General features: G+C 42.7%; 1 protein-coding gene and 1 long non-coding RNA gene across 2 annotated transcripts in view; one reads left to right on the top strand and one right to left on the bottom strand.

The window, feature by feature from the left end:
• Window positions 1-3,695: 3,695 nt before the first annotated feature.
• On the bottom strand, window positions 3,696-10,182 carry LOC133376950 (uncharacterized). Its single transcript, XR_009760585.1, has 3 exons — window positions 9,940-10,182; window positions 5,739-5,827; window positions 3,696-5,576 (listed from the first exon to the last, which is right to left on the bottom strand). It is a non-coding gene; the product is annotated as an uncharacterized LOC133376950 (long non-coding RNA).
• The window catches only part of HRAS (HRas proto-oncogene, GTPase), a 68,986-nt gene continuing 50,424 nt past the window's right edge, over window positions 8,809-27,370 (top strand). The window contains exon 1 of the mRNA XM_061609987.1: window positions 8,809-9,767. The gene's annotated coding sequence lies outside the window, so the exon portion shown is untranslated. The remainder of the gene's footprint in view (window positions 9,768-27,370) is intronic.

Here is a 27,370-nt window from a genome sequence, read left to right as displayed (position 1 = left end):
ACACAAAGTCACTAGGTAGCTTGAAGTGAACCATTATTGTCTGAGCACTCTGCATGGGAATTCTGCCCTATCTTTCAATATTCTTGCAATATAAGGGCTACTGAGATTATTATATGAAGGGCCATGGGCATCCCCAAGAATGTTTTTCAGAGGAGAGTAAAGTAAGTACTCCCCATAAATAAGCATCCAAAACTAGCACTGGAGGACAGGTCTACCATTTCTGGTAGCTCTTGTGACTCAGAGGCAAAGTCTACTCAGGTCTTGCCCATCACCCAGAGTTGTATTCAACTTACTCAGAGTAGATCCACTGAAAACAATTGACTTAAGTTAGTCACATCAATTATTTCAATGGGTGTACTGTACTCAGAGTTGTATCCAACTAAGTCATACTCAGAGTAGACTTGGCCTCTGAGAAACTTGTATTCCAGGCCAATCCCTCCATTGTTTCTCAATAGGTAGCCCTCAATCTGTGGCATACCTGGCATTCAGACAACATCTTTCCACTCACCGCTGAAACTCACAATTCTTTCCCTTACTCCCTTCACCCCCTCCAGCCCTTAATTAATTGTATTGCTGCAACGATCAACTTCACAACCTCTGTATTTCCCTAAAATACCCCAACACACCAGGACAACACTGAACTATACTTCAGGGTTGTCATACAATGCTCTAATTCCTTCCTCCCTAGGGCTAGCATAACCTACAGTTTCTCAGCCACAACCCCACCCCCTACAATATGGGTATAGTAATGATGGATTGCAATCATTAAAATCTTTACCAATTCAAAGGGGAAAAGGCACTTTTTTGTTATGAAAAGGCCTGCGTTATAAAAATAGACTGCTGCAAAAAAAACCCCCGGTGCTGTTATCTTTCACTTCACTCTTCAACCACAGCAACACTAAAATCCAGCATACCTGAATTGTTTTTAATGGGGCAGCAATCACTTTACCAAGGAAGACCAGCATAAAATATGTAAAAACAAACTGAGAAGTTCCTGCTCTAGAATCAACAATGGGTATTTCACTCTGACCTCTTCATTTAATTGACTAGATCTGCTTTTCTAATCACTGCTATGACTTAAAATTCATTGGCTAAAAAGACTGAAAGGCATGAGCAGACTAGTTTCTCACAAAACAAATGAGGCGAGTAGTGCATGCCCGTTTTGGCTAATATGTTAGGTTCTACAAGTGCTAGAAACTTATTTTTAAAAAAATGAAAACTGGGAATATAGGTATTATAATTTATGTAAGCATGGGAGGAGCAACTGCCCCCCCACAGATGTCTATGTTAAATGCTTTAAACATTGATAATGTGCTATAAAAATTATATGCATGAAAGCCAAAAAGAACTTGATTTAGTTGTTCAGGGTCAATTCAGTTTGACCTTATTATTTTTGTTTGATTCCTTAGGGACAGCTCTGAAAGCCCTCTGTTTGGTTTCAAAGTGAGAAGCATGTGTCCCGTCTGCAAAACATTATGAGTAAATGCTGCAAGACTTTAAAAATACACTCTTCATCAGAGGCACGTGTTTGTTATCTGCTTTTTTTTAATTCCAAAGAGAATGTGGGTTGAACAAATATCTAATGGGGAGATGTGTAAGCATTTTGCAAGCAAAACAGAATGAATGCAGGAGGAATCTTCACTGTTGTATAACCTCTCCACAAACAAATCAAAACGAATGCACAATAAAGACTGGATATAATCTAACCTCCATGTAAGCTTTGTGCAAACATTTCAGAATTAACGCTCAATAATGCTCTAGGTCATCTGGAGGGCCCCTAAAATAATTGTGTCAAACTAATTAAAAATATATATTAAGAACACTAAATTCTGCAACCTGTACAAAGTATGCAAGCTATCAATATTTGCACGGGCTTCCTATCTTTAGATAATTAAGTGCTCTCCTGTACATGCCTTCTCAGAAGTAAGTCCCATTGAGTTCAGTGGGACTTATTCCCAGTGGAGTGTGTATAAGATTACAGCCTAAGGTTGCAGCTATATGCAAAGTTACGTCCGCATAAATCCCACTGAATTCAATAGGATTTACTTCTGAGGAGGCATGCACAGGATTGCACTGTAATTTTGTTAGCCTTTTAGTGAAACAAGAAATTTAGACAAGTGCCCCACTGCCCTGGATACTAAGTTTTAGACAGGCACTCCCAACAAACTTTAGAGCCAATCTTCACAGCTCAAACATTTGGAAACACACTTAGGAAGGAAGGAAGCTGAGATTCTCAGAAGCTGAATTCTACAACTAATGCCAAATCGCACCCTTGTACAGTAATTATGTAGAATTGTGGGATACACACAATCTATCTGTTACTTCAGTGCTTTGATTGCAAGCTCCTATGCTGCAGTCCTACGTATACTTACCTAGGAGTGAACCCTCTTAAACACTGTGGGGCTTCTGAATAATCATGCTTAGGGTTGTGTTGTGAGACAGCAGAGAAGGTATCCTTTAAAGATCTATATGAATGATCTTGAGCCAGTATGGTCCTGATCTGTGTCCAAGACTCCAAAGCTATATAGTAGCAGCACAGTAGTATAGTGGCTGAGAATGTGAAGGGTCCAATTCAAACCTGCTTCAGGACAGCCACAAACTCCTTAGGTGGCTTTAGCTAAGCTACCATCTTTCAACTCCAGTTCCTCACTCCATCTACAGTGGGGGATAACAAGTGGGACCTGGCAAAAAAAGTTAATGGATGAAGAGTTGGAATTCACTCAGAGGAGGTGCATCTTCCACAGCGAACCTGCCACCTTGAAATCCCCCTTAGAACTTAAAGGTCCCTCTGTTGGGAAGGAATTCGGCTCACAGAATGTTAGGAAGTTAGGAAGCAACCTTATTCTGTGGGCAGACCATTGCTCCCTCTAGCTCAGGACAGTCTTCCCTAAGGGTAAAGGATTTATTTTTTTTGCCCAGTTTCCTCATGGGCAAGCTGGCAGGGGTGAGTGGCAAACATGGGATAGGGCTGGAAGCAAAAGTGGGCACAGCAACAATGTGACTCTTGCTTTTGTACTGTCAGCTACTTTCCAGTCATGGCCAAAGTCAGAAGCTTCTACACACATGCACACACTCTCCATCTAAGGGGCATTATCACTGTTCAAGGACAGATTCCAGCCAGGCAAAAGCATCCGAGGAGGGTGCAGAACAGGGCTTGAGAGGATATGGCTTGATGAGGGGGCATGGCATAGTGAGTCATGAGGGCCAGATAGGGATGCCTGGAGGGCCACATTTGGCCCCTGGGTCTGAAGTTCTCCATTCTTGGTCCACATTGAATCAAATATTTTCCAGGCTCTAGCCTGGAAGATGCCAGGGACTGAACCTGGGATCATTTACATGCAAAGCATGTCCTGTACCACTGAGCTAATGTCCTTCCCCTCAAAAGGATCTTCTTCTTTAGAGCCTAAGCTGAAGGGAAGTTTCCTTCAACTTCACTCCTAGCCAGCTGAGAGCCTGAATAACATTCTGTGCTGCCAACATTTCGAGGGAGCACGTGGGGACACCCACTCTACAATATAAGATGTAATAATGCTCATCTGTCTCAAGAATTATTACTGAGCTAATGTATAGCAAGCACTTTAAGTACTCTCAACTGGTATCTATGTGGTAAATATTATTTTTATTATAGTAGACACAGCAAGAATGAATTTGGCTGATATATTAAGGTTAAGTTGGCAGTTAACCAACTGCACTGCAGAATAGGCATGCCTATCTGATACACTTCAAATCAGGTTCTGTTTTTGTAATAGCCATAGAAGGGAAAATTAACTGAGGATAGTTTCTAGAGGGTATTCACACAAAATACACAGGGAAAAACAGGTATAATCCCTAAAAACAAAAACAAACACAGTGAAGTACTAGTTACCCTGGGATCTCTCTATCTCTCTCTTTCACACACAAAATAAATTACTTTTGGAATTGCAAAGCTTCACAAATCACTGGTTCAGGACTAAAAGCATTTAGGACATAAAGCATTTTTCTTTACAAAAGGAAGTTTTTGTTTGCATGACTGAGCCTTGAATAAATAGTCAGTAGGAATGGATCTAATGCTGTCTACTACATCAGACTCTCTGGGTCAATTTTCGTATTAGTGTCTCTGTATTATCACCCTGGCAAACTTGTGTATATTGCAGCAACCTCTCTTCAAACATATTCACAGAATTTTGCAAAACCTATGTCCTGAGGTTTTGCAGATTTAGGGTAGAGACACTATTTATTTATTTATTTGTTTGTTTGTTTGTTTGTTTGTTTATTTATTTATGAGATTTGTTAGACGCCCATCTGGCAGAGGTTGATCTGCCACTCTGGGCGACTTACAACCAAACACAAGTATATTCCATATAAACATAATCAGAATCCTAAAAATTAGAAATTAAAAATTAAAAGCTTGTGCTGGTTCCAGTGTGACTCCGCCTCTCTTTTCTAAAAACAGGGACACAGGATGCTAGTTGAACCCTGCCCCCTGTCCCTATGAAACCTGGTGGGATCAGCTTGAATGCATTTTTTAAAAATTCTTTTCAAAGCGATTTCACAACTGATTGGCTGATAAATCTATTCCGCATCCAGGTGTGGCCAATGGAAATGCTTTGAGATAGGCAACTAGTGTGCTCACAGCCTTAAATTCCCCTGAACTGTGGTCAGCATGCATTCCTGTAATTTGGGCATATGTAATGTTTTATGTGCTCCTCAGGGATGCAAGGAAAGCCCCTGTGAGTGTGAGTAGCAAGCAGGAGGAGGATTGGTCCAAGCAAGCGAATTCTGCAACCTCCCTTTCTGATAGCAGGGCTTAGGGGAGGCCCAAAGTGACTGGAGCAAACATTCCCCTGCTATACCAGCTGATGAAAGAGTTTATAGAATTATGTAGAGCTGAGTCAATATACAGTGATGCATCAGGAACTCAATGTATGTTTCTAAATCTTTCTCATGTAGCCTCAGGAGTGTTTGTCACAGATTAAACAGCTATTATCTCACTAGTAATTGCCTCTTCACTTAGATTAAAGTGTTTATCATTTATTTATCACATTTATATGCCACCTTTCCTCCAAGGACCCCAAGGTGGTGTACATAGTTCTCCCCTCCCTATTTTATTCTCACAACAATCCGGTGAGGTAGATTAGGCTGACAGACAGTGGCTGGCCTAAGGTCACTCAGTGGGCTTTCCCAGTTGAGGGGGAATTTGAATACTGATCTCCCAGGTCCACGTCACTCTAACCATTACATCACACTGGCTGTTGTTGATTATGAGCTCTGTGAGACATGGTTGGAACCATTGGTCCTCTTTTGTGATTGGGTATCACCCAGTCTGGCATCTTGCATGGAATATTGGCAATCTTAGCCTTTGTAAATAGGATTGCAGCCTTAGCATCTCAGACCCAGCTTTCATTAATCAAAGCAAGTTTCTAGCTCTCATGATTGCAAACATATATGGGAAATCATGCAATGTCTTCCAAAAGCTCCATTGTTCAGGGAAGTCTGTACCGTGCATGGCTAACATTCTCTGTAGCCTCTAACGATGTTCCCCTTCTCAAACATCCTTGCTATTTCTCATGTCTTTTATTTGGAAACCGCCGTGCTACCTGCAAAAAAAATTCAAGATTAAAAAAAGGTCAAACGTAAGTTCTGCAAATGAAGCAAGTTTAGGCAAATCAAGCTAATTTGCATAAAGTGGGTTAATCTGCATAGATATTACATGTTTCCTTGGCACAGATTTAACAAAAGCTTGAATATGAAAATCTTACCTTTATCCTATTATAATTGTTATAGCCTACAGTTTAAATCAACTCATTTGAAATGTGGTGTTGGAGGAGAGCTTTGCGCATACCATGGACTGCGGAAAAGACAAATAATTGGGTGTTAGAACTAATTAAACCAGAACTGTCACTAGAAGCTAAAATGATGAAACTGAGGTTATCATACTTTGGACACATCATGAGAAGACATGATTCACTAGAAAGGACAATAATGCTGGGAAAAACAGAAGGGAGTAGAAAAAGAAGAAGGCCAAACAAGAGATGGATTGATTCCATAAAGGAACCCACAAGTCATAATTGACTTGAAGGCACATAACAACAACAAAACAGTGTAATTCAGAGGCTTGATTAACTGGCGGTTGTACTGCAATATGTAATCTTTACAAACATGATATATGTTAAAGAAGCAGGTTATACTATAAAATGCAAAGGTTTGTGGAACTCAGTAAGGGCCAGCCTTATAATGGAATAAAGCAAATCAGGCAGTAGTTTCCAGAAATGCTGCCATTTTCCTAACTCCAGTCTCCATCTTTCTATAGCTCTGTGCAGATAATCTGTTTACACACAGGGGGGTCATGTCTCTGCCAGCCTACCCCATTGGAGACCACAATGGCCAGATGTTAGCAATCACATGTGCACAGATCCCCACATGCATAGCTCACAACATACATGAAACCTATGCACTTTGGATGACTACATGAGTAGGCCCTTTTGGTAATGGAATGTCCAATGAATAAATGACAAATATGCTGAGGGAGTGGGACCAGATGGCATGTGTACAATCAGAAAGTCTGCATAAGGCTTGTATGTAATTAAAAACATGACTTTTTGCTTCAGATGTGAAAATATCTACAACTAGCACTGAAAATTATTAAGCTACAAGATGGTACAGAAAAGGAAGGGGTTAATTATATATAAAAGTCTTTCTCTGGCTCTCTTCAATTGCCATGCTACCCTTCTGGAATCCTGCACCCCCTCACAAGCATGTACACATTACTGCAGCCTATGTTTACTACCCTGCAGTGAATTTTGCAATGGTCTGAGTGCACATAATGCAACCAAATTGCTGAAGCTAAGCATGCCTGAGCCTAGTCAGTTTCTCAACTGGAGCCTGCTTAGGAACTCTATGTACACAGTATTGAGCTCCATGATGAAAGATACATAGGATATAAATTTACTAAAATAAATAATTAAAAAATACATTTGCTGTACAGTTTAACAGCATCCTCTGACACAAATGGGATAAAGTAAGAAGAGCTGCGTCAAAGAAGGCTGTTGAGCAGACTCTGCCCTCCACCCAACATTATGGTGTCTATTGTGCATTGTTCATCCCACTGGTGTCCCAAGTACCCTTTTGGCACAACTGCCATTCACATACATGGAAGAACTAAATGTATTTAGAGACACCACCCTTGGGATGGAGCAAAATCTACTTCCCACCCCGAGGCGTTGCAAACTAAGGGTAGAGACACACTTGTGGTTTTACTGGCTTCAGTGCACCTCCACCTGTTTTTTGAATGAGGGACATACTAAGCAAGGCAAACTCTGTCCCTTTTACTTGAAAACCTCAGAGGTTACAGCTCAAGTGCATTTTACCTTGAAGTCAGCTTCACACAGACTTCAGAACTGATTGGCCATCAACCCCATTGCCACTCCAGGTGAGTCTAGGCAGTCACAGTGACTGGCCCAATGCTTTGCTGTGTGAGAAGGGAGATGTGTCCAGCTGTGGGAAATATAGTTGAAACCACAACCAGACAAAATGGTCTCACTGCTTTTGAAACAGCTAGTGTGCAGCACATAGCCCTAGTCTATCCTAACAGTCTGGTAATTGAACCTCTTTGGGGTTTCCTGTTCATGATCCTTCCATCTCACTTTGGTTGTTATAATGGTGAGCATCATGCCAGTCAATGCATATGAAAGCCAGTTCTTGAGTTGTCACACTAGCTTGGCCAAACAGAAATGAGGACAGTTTATGCAGAACAGCAGCAGGCTTAGTTTTCCATGGTTCCTCCTGATCACTGGGACAGTGTAAATTGTTGATAATCTAGGTGCTGGTTGAGAGGAAGCAAAACCTGGCCCTTACCCTAGGCCAGCCTTTCCCAACCAGTGTGCCTCCAGATGTTGTTGGACCACAATTCCCATCTTTCCTGACCATTGACAATGCTGGCTGAGGCTGATGGGAGTTGTGGTCCAACAACATCTAGAGGCACACTGGTTGGGAAAGGCTGCCCTAGGCACTGGGAGCAGTGGACAAATTAAGCCCCCATCCCAATGGTGCCACCAAATTGCACTGTTTTGCCTGTAAGTCATTCCTTTGGGGAAATGGAAATCCCTGCCTAGTCCTGCAGTAGCGTAAGGGCAATCCTGTTGCAGAGTTCCTATGTTCCTGCAGGTTTTATATATATAAAGGATAATCCCTGTAACGATTCCGTTAATCACCTAAAAATATGTGCACATAGTTGTGATTAACAAAACAGAAGTTTTTATTATAATACCAGAACGTTTCTGCTTCCGTCTATATGAGTAGCCCGTTGCCCATCAGTTAATATGAATAGCCATCCTTTCCTCTCACGCTATGACCAACATGATGGGCACTTTGCTAGTAATATATACTTGTTGAGTATATTTGCATAAACATGCCTTGAAAGAACTATAAAAAATCCATGCTTTAATTTAACCTCTCTTGAATGCTCAGTCAAGAGTACAAGAATTCGTTCAGAACTGTGATGAAACTGTTATTTTCTCACAACGCGGGTGGTCGTTAACGAGTGGCAAAGCTGAAGCTCCATCTCTAATAACTTAAATAATTACTTTTGAGAATGTCCTCTAAAGAGCCATTGCAATCTGTGTTCGCGAAAACCGAGCCTTGCCGGTGGAGAAATCTTAGATTAATTAACCGGACACCAGAAGAATACGAATTTGTGACGGTCCTTTCGTTTCATTCCTTTGTGCGACCCCCTCCCCCCGGCGGGTGTGGCCTGCTCACACACCCTGTTCATTTCACAGCCGGGAGGTTCACATCATCCATCCCTGTATAAAAGACCAAGCAACAGTGTAGAAACAGACCCTAATGGAAGCGGCACAGGCAATAGGATGAGAGAAAAGGCGGGGAGAATCGAGAACAGGCACGACGACACAGCCAGGCCAGAAAATGGGCCTTTTGGGGGGGTAGGAGTAGACGAGGGAAACGCGGAGACTATAGAGTGAAGACGTCTCTAAGACGGAAAGCGAGCCAGCAAATGAATAAAAGGAAACATTTTGCCCAACGAAAGAGAGCTCCACCCGGAAGCAAGGGAGAGGAGCCTTTATTTCACTGGAAGCTGCGATCTCTAAAAATAAGCTTTGCAAAAGGCAATTGTCTCGCTACGCTGTTTCCTCCCTCCTCCTCTAGCCCCTTCAGACCTCCTAACACCCAGGCCAAAGCAGCAGCTGTGGCGGTGGCACCGGCAGGCGGGGCAAGGGAAGAAGGGAGCTCTGAGCGTGATTGACAGGTCTCGCAGCCCACCACTAGGTCGGAGTAGCGGGGGAGACGCTGTCGGGTGCCCGAAGGTTGAGCTGAAGCGCCTATCAGCTGCTCCGGGAGGTTGTGAGTGTATAGTGGGCGGTGAGCGAGCAGAGTTTGGGCGTATGCTGCTCACTGCCTGGGGCTCGCCTTGTGCACACGCATACATTGTCCAAGCCGCCACCGACGTAAGAGCAGCCCCCTCTGAGCCAGCGAGCGCCTTGGTGTTTGGGGCCAATGCCGGGAGGGCGCTGCAAGAAGGGGGCTCCTCCGCCGCCTAGGTGGAAAGTTCACCCCTGCATCGGACCAACGGGGAACTGACTAAGAGCAACCAGCCTCCTGCAGGCAAAGGCACGTACGGATCTGTGGATCTCTCCAAGGGATTGCCCCCCCATGAAAACTTTGCATAGCTCCCCACGCTTCCTTTAAAAAGCCCCGCTTACTCCCCTGAAAAAGCTCAGCACTTCTGCCTTGCAAGGAAAGTAGCCTTGTGGGGGAGAGACAGCAGACAGTTGGTAAGTAAACCCCCTTTCTTCCCCCCATATATCTTGCTGTTTTGGGGGTGGGAGGAGTACATTCCCCGATTCCTTTTCCCTGTAAAGTAATTTGTTAACAGCACCAAGAGAAGAGGAAACGCAGTGATGAACTGCCTTCAGATCTGTGGGCGAGCGTCCCCCCTCCTCATACCTTGCTGGGAACGTTCAAAGCGACGGGTGTATTTGGTACCAAGCAGCAGGCTCTGCAGTGGCTCGGGCAGCGTGGCTCAGGGAGCATGTGTTTGGACAGTGGGGAGCTGCTGACTGCAGCCTGGCGTTGCAGAGCTTTGCTTCCCTGGCCAACAAAAAGGCGGGCTCGCCTTTGGCTGTGCCTTTTCCTGGAACTCAGCCTGAAGATTGCAGCAGCTGTAATCTGAGTTTCCAAAGTGAGCTGTGAAAGCCAGCCCTGCCCCTACTGTAGCTTTTTGAATTTCCAAGTATAAGAAAGTCGGGCGGGGGCGGGAAAGAGAGTGGCTTGTTGGTGGCGGCAGCAGTTTGGGAGGTGGTACTTCCCTTGGAAAGAAGAATCTTCAAGGAAGCGTGGTGGGGAGGGTGAGGTCATACATTCTGACAAGGAAGCAGCAGTGGATGGGTGTGTTGGGGAAATGGCCTCGTGCGTGTGTAAAAGGGGGGGAGAGACTGTCAGTGTATAGTGGGGTGTGTCTGATTATATGTAGATGGGAAGGACGGGGTGACAGCAGTATGTCAGAGAACGATGGTAGTAGTCACTAGCCGCTTGTATTCTTCAGGCATGTGGGTTTCATTCTGAGGGGTCCTCCCTTTTTGTTAGCTCTTCCATTTATAAAAGCTGAATTCTTCATAAAGATATGTTTTCCATACTTAATAGACCTGCATAGAAATCTGTGTGTGCCTGGGGTGATGCAAGTGTGTAGCTAATGTGGTAACAGGACAGTATTTTCCTTCTCTGCCCCAGTCTCGTAGCCATCTCTTATCAGAGACTCTAAAAGCTGTCGACCTGCACATCTTGTTTGCACACAAGGAAATATGCTGACTAGGTTAGCTTTCTTTTTGTTGCATGGTGTGCTTGTTGTTCTCCAGAGCCTGACAGTGTTTGGGACTAAGGGGTGGGAGAGTTAAGAATCACCTGCCACCTGTCTCGTTCCCTGGGTTTACATAGACTCTACTTTCTGTAAATGCTTCCTGACAGCCCTGAGTAGGGTGGGTGTGGGGAGGGGCATTGCATCTTTTAGGGAAAAAAAACACCAAAAGCCCCAAGCCTGCTGTCTCTTTGCCTATTTGTTTCCTCCTTCCAGAGTCTTTTTTTTTTTTGCAAGGGCTCTCTGTGCCTCAGCATTTATTCTCACATACTGCTTGAGCATCCATCAGCAATTTAGGGAGTGGTCTGTGATGATAGTGAAGTAAGTTTGTTCACAGCTGCAGATCTTTTGGTATGTGTGTACAAGAGCAATACCTCTGATTCTCTTTTTATCATTCTGAAAGGCTTTAGGGGAAAAGAGCAACAGCAGTGTTTTTGTATGGAATGGTGAGGCATTTCTTACCTGCCCCTTTGGGATCCCTAATCCTTCCTTTTGATGTTATGTTGCTTTCTAGCCTGTAGCGCCCTTTGGTATGACTGTGCACAGATTTGAGGAGGGGTTAACATGGCTTCCTTCCTTGCTAGTTGATGCCACTCCCAGTGCTGGAAGCTGTCACTTGAGAATAGTTGCTGGGGGACTCTAGTACTCTGAGTTAATAGTGGGGAAAATCTCAATACCTAACTGCCCAGGATCTTAAACATTCTGTGCTGTGTGCCTAGGAATGCGATTCCCCCCTTCTCCTCCCCAGGCAAGCCTTGTGCAGGGCTAAGTATTGGCAGCTGGATTTTGAAATTTGCCAGTGTCTAAGCATTTTAAACAGGCGTCCATCCTTGCTTGGGCTAAGCAGTAATGTCAGCCCGTACTGAGCCACAATAGGAATGAACTTATTCCCTCTAGAAGCAGTGTGGAAGAGGTTCGCATCCTGTTGTTAAAGGCAAAAGTCATTCCAGACAGTAGGATCTAGCCACTGACTAAGTGTGTAGTAACTCCCAATGAGGAGCTACTCAGAACCCACCTGTGAACCCCACCCATGGAAGTGGAAGTCACTGCTCCCTGGCATCCCGTTGTTCTCTCTGAACACTTGTCTTAATAGCAATCCATTAGTGAGGTGATCCTGTTGATGGGGCCTAACATTTGGAAATTAGCAGTCTAGAAAAATAAGCACATTTTTAACATACTAAATAAGAATTTGGAGGTGAGAGTGGGAAGAGACCTTGAGCTACACACAGTAATGGCTCAAATACATGTGTGTTGTACTGCAGTTTGTCCCTTGGAGATGGACTGAGGTTGCACTCTTGTGCATGCTTATTGAACCAAGTGGGACTTAATTCTGAAAAAATGTATATAGGATTATGTTTGGATCTGGTATAGTGCTTTTGTTATTTTTTTAAAAAAATGTTTTATCTGCTTATATCCTTTCTCTTGAAAATAACTGATTAAAAATGGAAAATGGTTAAAAATCAACCATTTAAATCATGGCTTTCTGAAATAATTTAAATCACTGACAAATAAATAATTCTTCTTGATACTGTCTGATGGTGGTGACAAATTCTTCAGCATCACAAAGGAAGAACTTGGCCAGGGCACAGTGGCTTATTTTTAAGGAGAGAGGCTGGGTCTTGTATCTACCTGAAAACCACATTCCCTGCCCTCAAAATCATCCTGCCCCTTAATCCCAGATGGTAAAGGCTAGCTGTAGTTCTTCAATGCTGAAGGATACACCTTTACTCATGCAGAAGAAACCCTTTATTCTGAAATTGCAAGATGGTCCTGGCATTGCCAAACAGGTTCTGTCTCTGAGCCCTGGCTCAAATTAAGTCTTGCCTAGGCAGTGAAGTTCTTACTTTGTAAGGCAGGGCTGAGAAGTTATGTATTTATTTATTAGATTTATACCCCACCTTTCCTTCCAGTAAGAGCCCAGGGCAGCAACCTACACAGCACTTAAAGCAGCAAGAAAAAGTGGTGATGGGGAAAGCATTTTCTTTGAATGATTTGGGGATAGGCATGACTGTGACCACTGTCTCGCCCTTCTACAATAATTAAAAAATAATTTTATGAAAAATATGAGGGTGCACTTGTGTAAGATGGAAGGAAAATGAAGTTGTCGCACTTTACTGGCACCTAAAAGACTTGTACTCAACTCTTGGAAAATGTATGTTTCTTCACGAAGATAGACATGACAATGCTGTTTTTTGTATGTGTAGGCTAAGTGTGTGTTTGTGTAAAGAATTTATAGCAAGATGCAAAGTCTTTGATAAGAAGGACCTTTTATGGAAAGCTGAATTCATAAGGACATGCAGACTGTTTCAAGTAATTCTTTATTGAATGACAAATTTGTGTTAAAATATCAAACAATATTTTAATGTAATACAAATTTGTTATGAATGGACAGAGGGATTTTTTTTAAGGGGAACTGGAATGTTGATTAGGTAGCCTTTCTTGGAACTCCTGAAATTTAAAGAGGCCTTGGTACCTAACTGGAAACATTAGGCTTTCACCTTTTTTAACTTGAAATAATGAATGCATTTACTAGGCAGTAAGTTTCAGGGAACTCATTTGAACTTACTGCTGAGTAAATATGCTTGGGATTACACTATCATTCTTTCCACTTGTTCATATTCTTTTCATTCATTCATCAGTCTTGAAACTCCAGTTATAAATCTGGACAGGAATTGAGGGCGATAGGAATGTTCTCCTTTACTATTTATGTAATACATTTATTGGTTGGATTTCTGCTAAAAACAAATTCTCAAAATGAGTTAAAAATTCCTATATTTAGACTATTGTTTCTTGTAGTTAAGACTATAGTCATTGTTAAATCTGTTATTAAATATATATTGTTTATTTCAACAATCTGCTTATGATTAATGAATAAGCATTAGTTGATTTGTTTCATTTTGAACAAAGGTAGTAGAAATGGAAGTCTATGAATAGTCTTTTTTAAAAAGGTGAGTGGGAATGTAATATGGGAAAGAACACAGAAATCTAATTTCTTAAATAAAAAAGGATGGAGGTTTTCATAGTAAATATTGTTAACAAGTGGATATGTTTGCAACCCTTCTACACTACTTTTATCTCAACACCTGGGATGTGAATTTCTGAAAGCAGTGTCCTGAGGTGACCTTTTTCTAGTTGGCAATTAATTGTCAGGCATAGTTCTGAGCACCAGTTGCTGGGGGGCAGACAGGGGAGGGCTGTTGCCTCTGGGCTAGCGGTATGCTGGTCTCTTGGTTTCATCCAGCAACTAGTTTCTTATATTCAGTCAGTTGTTGGTGTTGCAGTTATGTTATCAGTAGAGTTTGACAGCTTTACATGTAGGCAAATTACAAAAGCAAAACTCCAGGCTTGGACCATAAAGGTCTTGAAAAAAATCACACCTGCTAATTGCCCAGGTAACTAGAAATTCGATGCAGAAATTCATCCCTGTACCCCTTTCATTCTTTGTCTCTTTTTGTTTCCTTCATTTTCCCCTTCCTTTCAGTCTAAATTTAAATTGTTCATGGATGGCATTTCTTTGAGTTGTAGTCAATGCTAGTCCTATTCAGAGTAAACCCATTGAAATTAATGAACCTAAGTTAATAATAACCATTAACTTCAGTGGGTCTTCTCCGAGTTGGACCAGCACTGGATACCACCCAAAGCATTTTTCTGTCTCTGATTCCATAGCCTTGAGGGCCTTGTCGAAAGGTGGGGGGTATATAATTCTTTTTGTAAAAAAATTAATTAAATTAGCACTTGAAAGAGCTCTGTGGAACATTACCTTCACTGGTTGGGTGTAAGAACACCATGTGAATGTTTTCATTTCATATTCACCTATATATGTGTCCCAATCCCATAAGTTAAGGGTAGTTTAGATTTTGAATGTGCTGGCTATTTTCAAACTGCCTAATGCAAGTCACAAATTATTCTCCTAGCTCTTCCTAGTGTTTAGCCTTAGTTCCATATTTTACAATAGACACGTATTTTTTAAAAATAACCCAAACAAAGCCCCCTTCTACCTTCTTTATTTACTTTCCCTTCAGCAAAGAGAAACAGCCCTCAGACAGAATGTTCTCTCCGTGTTTCTTAACCTCATGTCTATTACCTTGTTACTTTACCCCACAGTCACTGGCTTGTTTAGTGATAAATAGGGGTATTTAATCACTGAATGGGATACCACTACTTTTCCCTCCATGCACACAATACATTCCAAAGATGGCCACCAAATATTAGTCTTCATGTGATGATGCTCTTAAGGAGCTGTTAGAAACCATAATGAACTTCTGCAATAAGGAAGTGAAGCAGAGTTTGCCCTGGAGGAAATAGAAGAGTTGATGGATTATGAGTTTCTGGCCTTGGGGAGCTTTGATTCCTGGCTTTCTTGTAACTGTTATTACAAGAGACAACATGATGGCAGGGAAACTTGGCTGCCCGGTTAAGTTGTAGGATGTGTTTCTGGGGATGGGAGAAGACAGCCAGCTGGAAATGGCCGGCTTGATTAGTATAACTCTTAGGAAATACAAGTCATTTGCAGCCTGCTGGGCGGTGGTCTGCTCCTCTGTCTTTTGTTGCCTCTGATGAGGCTCAATTTTTTTAAACCAAAGTGAAACAGGGCTGTAAAAGAAGAATGCTGTTGCATCTTTTTTGTTATTGTTTATAGTTATGTTGAGAGCCAGTGTGGTGTAGTGGTTAAGGTGTTGGACTATGACCTGGGAGACCAGGGTTCGAACCCCCACATAGCCATGAAGCTCACTGGTGACCTTGGGCCAGTCACTGCCTCTCAGCCTCAGAGGAAGGCAATGGTAAACCACCTCTGAATAGCACTTACTATGGAAACCCTATTCATAGGGTCGCCATAAGTCGGAATCTACTTGAAGGCAGTGCTCATTTACATAGTTATGTTGTGTTATATATACTGAATGCTTCATGTGTAAGTACAGGTATATAAAAAATACAAGTCATTGCACATGCATTAAATTTTTAGAAGCCTTCTTTCCTTGCTTTCAAATGCAAGTTGATTCAGCCGCAGAATGGTATCTTTGGAATCTCTACTATTGTGTATTCAGAGAGATGACATCATATGCTAGTTTTTACACAATAGAACTTTATATTTGAAAATAGGAGTGTTGGGAGCCTGACATACCTACATGTTCCCCCCTCCTCCAGTCATGGTGAGAGTATGATGTTAATTTCCTGCATAGTTGTACAGGCCAATCTTGTGTATGTTTACTTGGAAGTAAGTGTGCATGGGTTTGCATGAAGAGCAATCATAGCCTTGCTGGTGATAAAGTATTTCATAGTTTCACATTCCAGGGATTGAAATGGGTGTTTGAGCAGTAAACATTTAATGCTGAGGATGACAGGGACGTTGTTAAAATCAGATGTATGCCATATATCCAATACTTTTGTGCACATAGGTTTTAAAACTGGTTAGATGAAAATTGGAAAAAAGTTGAGCATATTTAAAACTTAACTTGCTTTAATAAGGTAATTCTTGTAAAATGGCGTTTTGTTCAGCAGAGTATTAAAAGTCACAAACCTATTTTAATGTAGTTCATTTCCCTTATACAGTCAAATAATATACAGAATACTATTCTGTTTTGCTTCTATTCTGTACACTATGGTGGATAATTGTATTATTTTTCAGTGCAAACATAATTGTCATATTAAATGACAATTTCTGGAGTCTGTTCTCTCATACTCTTGTAACTGTCATGTTCCCCACATTTTAACCTTTACTTTTCTGGTGTGCTTTCTTTTCTTTTTTTTTAGTATGAAAACCTCTTTCCTTTCATCTCATTCATTTTTTTTTAAAAAAGGAAAGGAAATGGACTGCCTTCAAGTCAATCCTGACTTATGGCTATCCTATGAATAGGGGTTTCATGGTAAGCGGTATTCAGAGGGGGTTTACCATTGCCTCCCTCTGAGGCTAGTCCTCCGCAGGTGGCTAGGGCCTACTCAGCTTGCCACAGATGCACAAGCCAGCCCCTTCCTTGTCTGCAACTGCCAGGTGGGGGTCAACTGGGCTCCTTGAGACTATGCAGCTTGCCCACGGCTCCACAGGTGGCAGAGCATGTAACCCCTGAGCCACTCACTATAGGGGTGATCTTTAGCTGGCCCTTGACACCCAGGAGACACGAGTGGGGATTTGAACTCACAGACTCTGGACTCCCAGCCAGGCTCTCCTCCCCACTGTGCTATTACAGCAGTGTTTCTCAACCGGTGTGCCTCCAGATGTTGTTGGACCACAATTCCCATCTTTCCTGACCATTGGCAATGCTGGCTGAGGCTGATGGGAGTTGTGGTTCAACAACATCTGGAGGCACACTGGTTGAGAAACACTGTATTACAGGGTAGTTTCTCCAGATACTACACAGCCAGAGAAATTGCTTTTTCTATCTTTGTATTGGTATAAAAACAGTGTTTGAAATGGGATGCAAGAATGTTGTATAGTAGTACTACCTCACCAGCTTTACCTCTCATGCATGTTTTAAGTTTGTAAGAGGCTTTCAAGTTTTGTGGAATCCATCAGACCTTTGTTAACTTAATTGTTTCCCAGTCATTACTGGGGAATGTAGTGGATGTTGATAAGAATCTTGTCAAATTTGCACTCTAATGTAATCTAATGGGAGCCATGAGTGACACATTTCTTGTTACAGTTTAGGATTGCTTCTTTTTCTCCTCCTCCTTCTCCTCCTTCTTATTCTGATGATGATGAAGAAGAAGAAGAAGATATTCTGCATTTTGAAGATATACTTGTACAAATTTGTTGGATGACTATAACAAAACTATGCTTGCTAAGTGAATGCATTATGCAGATGCAGGGTTTGGCCAAAGTTCAAAGCTTAGTGGCTCAGTTAACATGTTACATCACATCACGGTTTAGTACTATGTCCACAAGCAGGAAGAAGCCCAAGTGAAGCCTCCAGTTTGCATTCTCTTCTCTTTCCCCTCCAATATGGCCAGAAGGACTTCAGTAGCATTTAGTTTCAGTTTCCCTTAGTCTCAGTTTGTTGTGTGTGAACCAGAGATCCTGGTTTAAATAATGAAAGGGGAACCTGTGGCCCTCTAATGTTTGTGAACTCAGCTCTCCTCAGGCTGAGCCAGCATGGCCAAAGGCAAAAGATAATGGGAGATAGATTCCTACGATATCAGAGTGTGTGTGTGCAGAGGTTTCCTATCCCAGATTTAAAATAACCCTTGTTTAGTTAACTAGTCAGCTTCATGTGATTTAAAGTTGGACTTATTTTAAAACTGATTATGTACCTAAGGAGAAGCCAGGATTAATGAAAATTGAAATGCTAGTGAATGCTAAATGCTAGTGAAGTCTTTCTGGCCATATGGGAAGAGGAAGGGGGAGTTCCATTCCAACTCATGCATATAGTATTACATCGCAGTTTGTGTTATGTGTGAACCAGTCCAGTGAGTGTATACTTGATGGCAAACATGGGTTTGCTGAGACATAACTTGTGAAGCAGTCTTCATCATCTAAAACCAGATTAAAGAGAAATCATAACAGCTTTGGGGGGGTGGGAAGAGAAATCTAAGTATCTCTGTAGTAAAGTATCCACCCTTTGGTTTTTGTTTTGCTTTTGCTAAGCTCCAGGCATTGCTGTTATCTTCAGTCTGTGAACATCATGGGAACTCATGAAAACTATTTTGTCTTGCAACATTTTCTTTTGGGCTGCATAGGTACGGTTTACTAGGAAGCAAGTCCTAATTAATTTGGTAGAACTTACTTCTAAGTAAACATGTTTAGGATTGGACTGAAATAATATTTTACAACTCTAAAAGCACCGTTTATCCCCTTGCTCTTTTTTTCTTTTGCATGTGAATGTTATTAATGCAGGATAGAGTTCAGAAGAGAAATTAAATATCCATTCTATCTAATGTTGGTTTTATGCTTGCAGACTTAGTACAGAATAAATTGTTTTAAGCTGTGTATAAAAATGGACAAGGTCTTTACCATTTCTCCTATTTTCATATATTCTGTAAGCTGAACAATCAGTTCACGGACATTATAATTTTCTCTGGGATTGAGTCTGTTGCCATAGATGAATGGTGGATGGTTGATAGTTTTCTGAAGTCCCTCCTGATGCTTAGTTGCAAAGTTCTGGAACTGTGTTTGTCAAGAATGGCAATGGGAATTTGTGCTGCTTAATGGTGGAATTCTGAGCACTTGTATGTGGGCTCTCAGTGTTTTGACAGCATAGGTAAAAAGGTCTTGATGGTCTCTTTTTGTTTTTGGCAAATATCTGTAATGATGCGAAATGATTAACTCTTTCAAAATGGAGACCTACATGTGAAGTTGCTCTACTCCCACAATTTTTATTGCTGTTTTCTGTGAGGAACTTAAGATATTGCAGGGGGTAAAATGTCGATTGGAGGCAGGTAGCAGGCATCTTAAGCCTGGTTACATAGACTTTGAGCAAGATCCCCCTTCTCTTCTCCCCTCCCCTGGCAGAACTGGTTTTATCGAAGCCAAGACTGACAGCATGGTAGAATTCATTTACTTCAAGCATAAAATACGTGTTTGATGTATAGAAGCACTGTATCCATGCCCCAAAGTAAGCAACGTAAACAAGACATCTATGTACAGTAGGGCCCCACTCATATGGCAGGTTACGTTCCAGACCCTCGCTATAAAGTGAAAACTGCTGTAAAGCGGAACTCATTGAATAGAATGGTGGACGATGCCCGAAAACGGCCGCAAAAGAGAAACAAGCGCCGTATGAGTGGGGCTTTAGTCTAATTGAGACTGCTGTATTAGTGGAGCGCTGTAAAGCGAAGCACCGTAAAGCGGGGCCATACTGTAGTCACAGTTGCCTGTTTAGATATTTCTTACTAGTAGTGTAGACCCATCAATCTCTACTGTATTCAATAATGACTTTTAAAAGGTTTTGTTTTGGTGACGGGGAGGGTTCTTTGGGAATATTTTGCATTGAACAGACACTGTTGGTGCTGCTGGCATATGTCATGTTCTGGTTCTCATTGTTTCCAAGTTGCCCTAGCTGTGGTTGGCATGTGCATATACCCACAGTACTACTCCAGGTTAGAACTTCAGTCCCCTAATCAGGACTTGGTAACAACCACAGGACCCATCAGAGCATGTGTGATGCAATTCAGTGCATGGACTTGGTCATTGCGCAGAGGCAGCTGGGCTTTCGACAAACATGAGCAGAAACAGCTGTCTGGCCTCTGCAAGTTGACCCAAATATACAATCTCTCTCAGGGACTTTGTTCACTTTGTGGACTTGTGCTGTCAAAATGCTGTGTCCCCTGTTTTCTATTTTAATGGATATAGGAGAATTGAGGGTTGGGGCACAAGGAATGGAGGATGGTAACTGGGAAGGAGTGAAGAGGAGAGGGCAAGATATGGGTTGAGGGTGATGTTTCAGCAATTATTTTTTAAAAATATTCATTATTTGGGACCCCCGTAAACACAGTTCTGCTGGCTTGAATCTTAGTCATGCAAGCCAGGATTCATCTGTCAGTTCTAGCTCTCCACCTACCAGGAATTGTCTACAAAACAGGGTGAGTGGTGCATGCATATTCTTGATTTGTATGATATTTCCCTGCATGTTATGTCATATGCGTAATAGGAAGCAGGGTTGTTCTACTTGCCCCATCATGTATAGAGGATTTTGAGTGGGAGAGGGAGAGAAATATAAATGGACCCCTATGGATCCCTATCAGTTTTACTCAAGCTGGTATGTGGAGCAAAATAGCCCATTTTTAGCCCGGTGTTGTTCAGCAATGCTCATGAGAACCATCTGTTCATATAGAGTGTGCTGCCCTGGCCCTGCTGAGTTGGCTGCCTTCCCATTATCTCCTTTTTGGCCTTGCCAGCTGGGAGAAATATTGAACCTATTCACAGACACTGGGTCCTTTCTGAGCTCCCTTGACTGATAATGATATTGAGATAATGGCCAGCTGTGGAGGTAACTTAATCAGAACTGCAATTATTCTACAGACTTAACAGTGCCTGGTCACCAGCAATGGAAAGTTCCATTCTGGGACAATAAAGTCTTAGCCTAACATGGTTAAGTCCACTTCATAGGCTGAGCATATCTTAGAACTGCCAGTTCTTCAGTGAGCCATGTAGCTATGTGCTTCACTTTGATGCACAGATATTAGTACACGATAATGATTATCTCCATGTTTTCTGCATATCAGGCACTGGTCAAGGCACCAGAGCAGGATAGGCTGTGGGTGCTTTTTTCTATCCATTAAAAAACCTGGTGTTTTAGAAACTCTGCAGCACAAGCAAAAGGGGCCTGTTCTTATTTACTTCAGAGCAAGAGCACAAACTTTGGGAGAGGCTTCAGCATTTATCTGGTCATCCTTATGTAAAAAAAATCCATATTATTTTCCTCAACTCAAGTAGACTGTCACTTTAGACAGACCTGCTTGGGGATGCAAAGGAAAGGCATGGAAGAGAATATTTGGAAATAGCTTGTCAGTGCCTGCTCTTTGGACAAAAGTGTTTCATAATCCCTTCAAAGATTTGTCATTTCAGTGACTAATAAGCCTGAAAACAGCTAGCTAGAATAATTGTGTTGCTCCTGTGAGAATGGACTTGTTCTCAAAGGTATATATGAATACAGCATTATAGACATTAAGATACCAGCAAAGAAGCCAACAAGTACTTTCACACATGTACTTTCACACATAATGCTGCATTATGTCTGCTGCAATTTCTTGGGAACGGTTTCAGTTGATGCGACCTGATGACGTAGACAAGGTGTTTGTGATGATGCAGCCAGCGACGTGTCCTCTAGACCCTTGCCCTTCTTGGCTTATTAAAGCTTTGACTGAGTGGATCCAGGGTGTGGTCAATGCATCATTGCAGGAGGGAGTGGTTCCAGCCACCCTGAAAGAGACGATCCAACCGCTCCTGAAAAAGCCCACCTGGACCCATTGGTCTGTGACAATTACCGACCAGTCGCAAATACCCTCTTTTTAGGGAAGGTGATTGAGAGGGTTGTGGCGCAGCAATTGCAAGTACTCTTGGATGAAGCAGATTATCTTGACCCATTCCACTTTGGGTTCAGGACTGAATTGGCCTTGGTCATGCCCTGATGGATGGCCTTTATCTGGAGGGGGAGTGCAACCCTGTTACTCTTACTTGATCTCTCAGTGACTTTTGATACCACTGACCATGGTATCGTTCTCAGACGACTTGGTGAGATAGGTATCGGAGGCACTGGTTTACAGTAATTCCGATCCTATCTCCAAGGTCGTTTTCAGAGAATAGCATTGGGTAATTGTCTTCCAGCCCCCTGGCAGTTGTGCTGTGAGGTGCTGCAGGGTACCATCTTGTCCCCCATGCTGTTTAACATCTATATGAAGCCCTTAAGAACTGTCATCAGGAGATTTTGGGCGAGGTGTCAGCAGTACTGATGATACTTAGCTCTATTTCTCTGTAACATCTGAAATGGGAGAGGCCATTTAAGCCCTGGACTGGTGCCTGGACTCGGTGGTGGGCTGGATGAGAGCCAATAAACTGAGTCTGAATCCTAGCAAAACGGAGGCACTGTGGGTTGGTGATTCCTGAGTTTGGATAACTGGGCAGTTGCCTGCTTTGGATGGGGTCTTACTCACTCTGAAAGAGCAGGTCTGTAGTCTGGAGGTGCTCCTGTATCCATATTTGTTGCTAGAGGCCCCGGTGATCAGTGGCTAGGAGTGCCTTTTACCAGCTTCGGCTGTTTCTAAACCAGGATAGCCTGACTACTGTTGTCCATGCACTGGTAACCTCCAGGCTAGACAACTGTAATGCGCTCTATGTGGGGCTGCCCTTGAGGTTGGTCTGGAAGCTGCAGCTGGTGCAAAATGCAGCAGCGAGAATGCTCACTGGAGCAGGGTATCGCCAACATGTCACCCCACTGCTGAAAGAATTGGACTGATTGCCCATTTGCTACTAGGCCAAGTTCAAGGTTCTAGTTCTGGTGTACAAAGCCCTATACAGCTCAGGACCAGGATACCTGAAAGACCATCTTATCCCTTATCGACCCAGTTGATCACTGTACTCTGCAGGTGAGGGCCTCCTGCAGATACCATCTTATCAGGAGGTCTGTTCTTCACAACATAGGAAATGGACCTTTAGTATGGTGACACCTACCCTTAAATATTAGACAGGTGCCATCAGGGCTGTGGAGTTGGAGTCGTGGAGTCGGAGTCGGAAGCAATTTTGGGTGGAGTCGGAGTCGGTAGAAATGCACTGACTCCGGCTTCAAAATAAATTTTGATTGACATTTTGAATTTATATTTTAAAAAATTTGTCAAAGAAGCTTCCCATGAAGTCAGCTGTAGTTAAGCATTTCACCATAACTCAAGATGGAAAACATTTTGTGTGTCAGTGTATGACACAGGACCCAGATGAAGACAAATCAGCACATATTCAGGCAGCGATAAAAATGCTTCTTTGAGAGCTTCCAATTTAAAAAGACATTTACAGCCCTTTCCAGGGCTGTGGAGTTGGAAGCAATTTTGGGTGGAGTCAGAGTCTTGAGTCGGACAGTAGAAAAATAGAGGAGTCGGAGTTGGAGTCGAAGGTTTGGCATACCTACTCCACAGCCCTGGGCGCCATCTTTGTTATCTTTTCGGTGCCTATTGAAGACCTTCCTCTTTCAACAAGCCTTTTAAGTTGAGACCTTATCCCAGTCTGCTTCTGTGTTGGAATTGCTTTTTAATATGCTTTTAAACCTTTTTTTAAAAAAAATGTTTTTTAACCTTTAAAAAATGTCTTCAAAGCTTTTTAAAAAATGTTTTTAAAGTTGTTTTGTTTCAATGTATTTTAATGTCTGTTTTTATGATATATTAAAGTATTTTTAGTGCTTTTGTTTGCCACCCTGGGCTCCTGCTGGGAGGAAGGGTGGCATATAAATCAAATAATGGCTAATGAAAGCCAGCAGGGGTGGAACAGCCGGCTGGGCCAGGGAAGTGATTAATGCCTCTCTGTGAGAGGGGGTGGTCCCTGGCTGCCTGAAAGAGGTGGTAGTGAGACCACTCCTGAAGAGACCCTCCCTGGACCTAGAAAATCTTAATAACTATAGTCCGGTAGCAAATATCCTTGAACGAGTGGTGGCAGGCCATCTCCAGACACTCTTGGATGGATCTATTTCAGTCGGGTTTCAGGCCTGGCTTTGGCATGGAAACAGCCTTGGTCGCCCTGTATGATGACCTGTGTCGGGAGAGAGACAGGGGGAGTGTGCTCTGTTGATTCTCCTTGATCTCTCAGCAGCTTCGATACCATTGGTCATGGTATCCTTCTGGGAAGACTGGCTGAGTTGGGAGTGGGAGGAACTGTATGGCGGTGGTTCCACTCCTGCTTGGCGGGTCGGCTCCAGAAGGTGGTGCTTGGGGAACATTGCTTGGCACCCTGGACTCTCCAGTATGGGGTTCTGCAGGGGTCAGTTCTGTCCCCCATGCTGTTCAACATCTACATAAAACGGTTGGGTGCGGTCATCTGGAGCTTTGGAGTGCATTGCCATCAGTATGCTGATGACACGCAGCTCTATTTCTCCTTTTCATTTTCTTCAGGTGAGGCTGTCAATGTGCTGAACCGGTGCCTGGCTGCAGCAATGGACTGGATGAGGGCTAAAAAATGAGGCTCAATCTAGACAAGACTGAGATGCTGCTAGTGGGTGGTTCTTCTGACCGGATGGTGGATGTCCAACCTGTCCTGGATGAGGTTGCACTCACCCGTAGGAGCAGGTTCGTAGCTTGGGGGTTCTCCTAGAACCATCTCTGTCACTTGAGGCTCAGGTAGCCTTGGTGGCACAGAGTGCCTTCTACCAACTTCGATTGATGGCCCAGCTACGCCCCTATCTGGACAGGGATAACCTGGCTTCAGTTGTCCATGCTCTGGTAACCTCCAAGTTAGATTATTGCAATGCGCTCTACATAGGGCTGCCTTTGAAGATGGTTCGGAAACTGCAGCTTGTGCAAAATGCAGCAGCCAGATTGGTAACAGGGACCAGACGGTTCGAACATATAAAATCGATTCTGGCCCGCTTGCATTGGCTGCCTGTATGTTTCTGAGCCCGATTCAAGGTGCTGGTTTTAACCTATAAAGCCTTACACGGCTTGGGACCACAATACCTGATGGAACGCCTCTCCCGACACGAACCCACCCGCACACTGCACTCAACATCCAAGGCCCTCCTCCGGGTGCCTACTCGGAGGGAAGGTGGGAAGCTGGCAACAAGGCAGAGGGCCTTCTCAGTGGTGATCCCAAATTCTGGAATGATCTTTTTGATGAGGTGCACCTGGCGCCAACAGTGTTATCTTTTTGGTGCCAGGTCAAGACTTTCCTCCCAGGTATTTTAGCGTGTGTTTTTAAATTGCTTTTTAAAAATGTGTTTTTAAATTTGTATATTTGTTTTTAATTCTTGTAAACTGCCCAGAGAGCTTCAGCTATGGTGTGGTATACAAATGCAATAAACAAACAAACAAACAAAATAATAAATAAATAAATGAGGTCAGTCTCAGGATACCAAGCCAGTGATGTTGCAGTAGTTAAAGTATCGGACTGGGACCTGCGAGACCAGGGTTCAGATCCCCTCTTGGCCATGAAGCTTCCTGGGTCACTTTGGGCCAGTTGCTGTCTCTCAGCGTAACTTACCTCACAGGGTTATTGTGATGATAAAATGGGGAGTGGGGAGAGCCATGTTTATATGCCAATTTGAGATCCTTGGAGGAAAGGAAGGATATAAGTGAAATAAATAATAAAATAAAAAATAATAATATCAAAGGAAAATTTGGAGACTCATGAATTTTACAGAAAGGGTTGATGATTCATATTTTGCAACTGGGATTACTATTTGTTTTTATTTATGTATTTAAAGAGTTAGTCAATATTACTCTGACCCAAAAAATCAAGTGTATGGTGTGCGGATGTCATATAATGAATATGAGAATGGCTGATTTGAATACCTGGATGCAGATTGCCTGCGGTTTCATTTATTGGAACATTTAAGTGTAGACATTTGTAGACAAGTGTAAAAACGTAGTTGTGTTCCTTCAAATGGAAGAAATATATGTTGGTTTGTGTAAATTCACGCATGGGTGATGAGTGAATGGATTTGAGCAGCAAAGAGAAATCCCATGGGCCTGATAAAAAGATCTGGACAGTGATGTGTAGTGGAAAATGTTCCTGGGGGGGGGGAAGTGCTTTTTTTCCTGTGAAAATTTTTCCGTTTCATAAGTTCATTAGTAACAATGAGTGGATGTCATTGGCCGAAAAATATTAGGCAAGCTTGGCAATTTCAAATTTTTAGCTTTGTTTACTACAATTTTTAAAAAGTGCTAAATTAGATCACTTTCTAGTCTAGGGCATCAGAAAATTTCCTGATGCAAATTATCCTAATTAGCATAGGAAAATTTTCAATTCAAAAGTTTTCAGAAAGTTCACATCACTGGGCCAGAGCAAGTAACTGGAATATGTTACTAGCAGGTAGAGGCTGAATCTGGATACTCCTGCCATTTCTCTTTGTCAGCCCCTACGGTTGTCTCAGCAGTCTCAGAAGCTTTTGTGAAGCATGACTAATTGGAGACTTCAGCACATGCACACCCAGACTGACAGCCAGCATCTTTCCCCAGCATAATCCTGCCCTTGTAGCTTTTCACTTCTTTTGCTATATTTGAGAACTCATACAATTTCTGCTTGCTGTGCTAGGCGGTGGGGTGAAGTGCATTTGAGAGGAAGCAATTGAAGTGGAGGCAAAGCAGCTTGTCAGCAAATGTGATGCATTTCTATATAGGTTTGTTAACTGAATGCAAAGAGCTATGGGTGAAAAGAGCTTTGAGGTCCACTTCATACTTTTGCACAGCGCCAGGTTAAAAGATCCGGAGGGTGAGTGCATACACAATGCCGCCTAATATTTAACCATGATTACATTCCCTTTTGGAATGTGACTTCTGCCTGTCCTTTCCACATTGGCCTTATCTATAGTTAAATTTGCAGCAGGATTGATGTTGACCACAGTTAGGGCTAATTAGCATTTGCTCTCTTCACTTACAAAATGGTGTCAGCCATTTATGGTGGGGATGGGACAGACTGTCCTGGTTGCAACTATGCCTACAGCCCTCTGTATCATACACTCTTGGGTGAGACTGGTGCCAAAAGTAAAAAGGGGGAATCCTGCAGGCATAGCCCTGTCTTTTTCTGGTAGCAAGCTCTTCTAACTGTGATTGTGGTGTGACCTTGGATGAGGGTTTTCCACAGAGTGGATTTAGAGCTGATCTCCTAACTGCTTCCCTTTTCTTTCCCCATATCCAGCTTCTCTGTTCCTGGACTTTCCTCTGTCAAGTGTGAAATTATATTGATACTGCTTCCAGTCTTTGTTCTGGAGGCAAGTGCCTCATCATGAGGTTCAGCTGTTGGCTTGATCAGTGTCTGGCTTGGGTTGTATTTTGTCCCAAAAGCTGAAACGTTTGTTAGCCTATTAAGTCATTGTCGTTGTCACTGTACTTGTAGTATCTGGGACCAGACCTTAGCGTTATGAAGAGCCATCTTATGAAATAGAACACATCTTCCCAGGG

This window comes from Rhineura floridana, chromosome 2 (genome assembly GCF_030035675.1).
Source record: "Rhineura floridana isolate rRhiFlo1 chromosome 2, rRhiFlo1.hap2, whole genome shotgun sequence".
NCBI lineage: Eukaryota > Metazoa > Chordata > Lepidosauria > Squamata > Rhineuridae > Rhineura > Rhineura floridana.
This window is presented reverse-complemented; position numbering and strand designations above follow the sequence as displayed.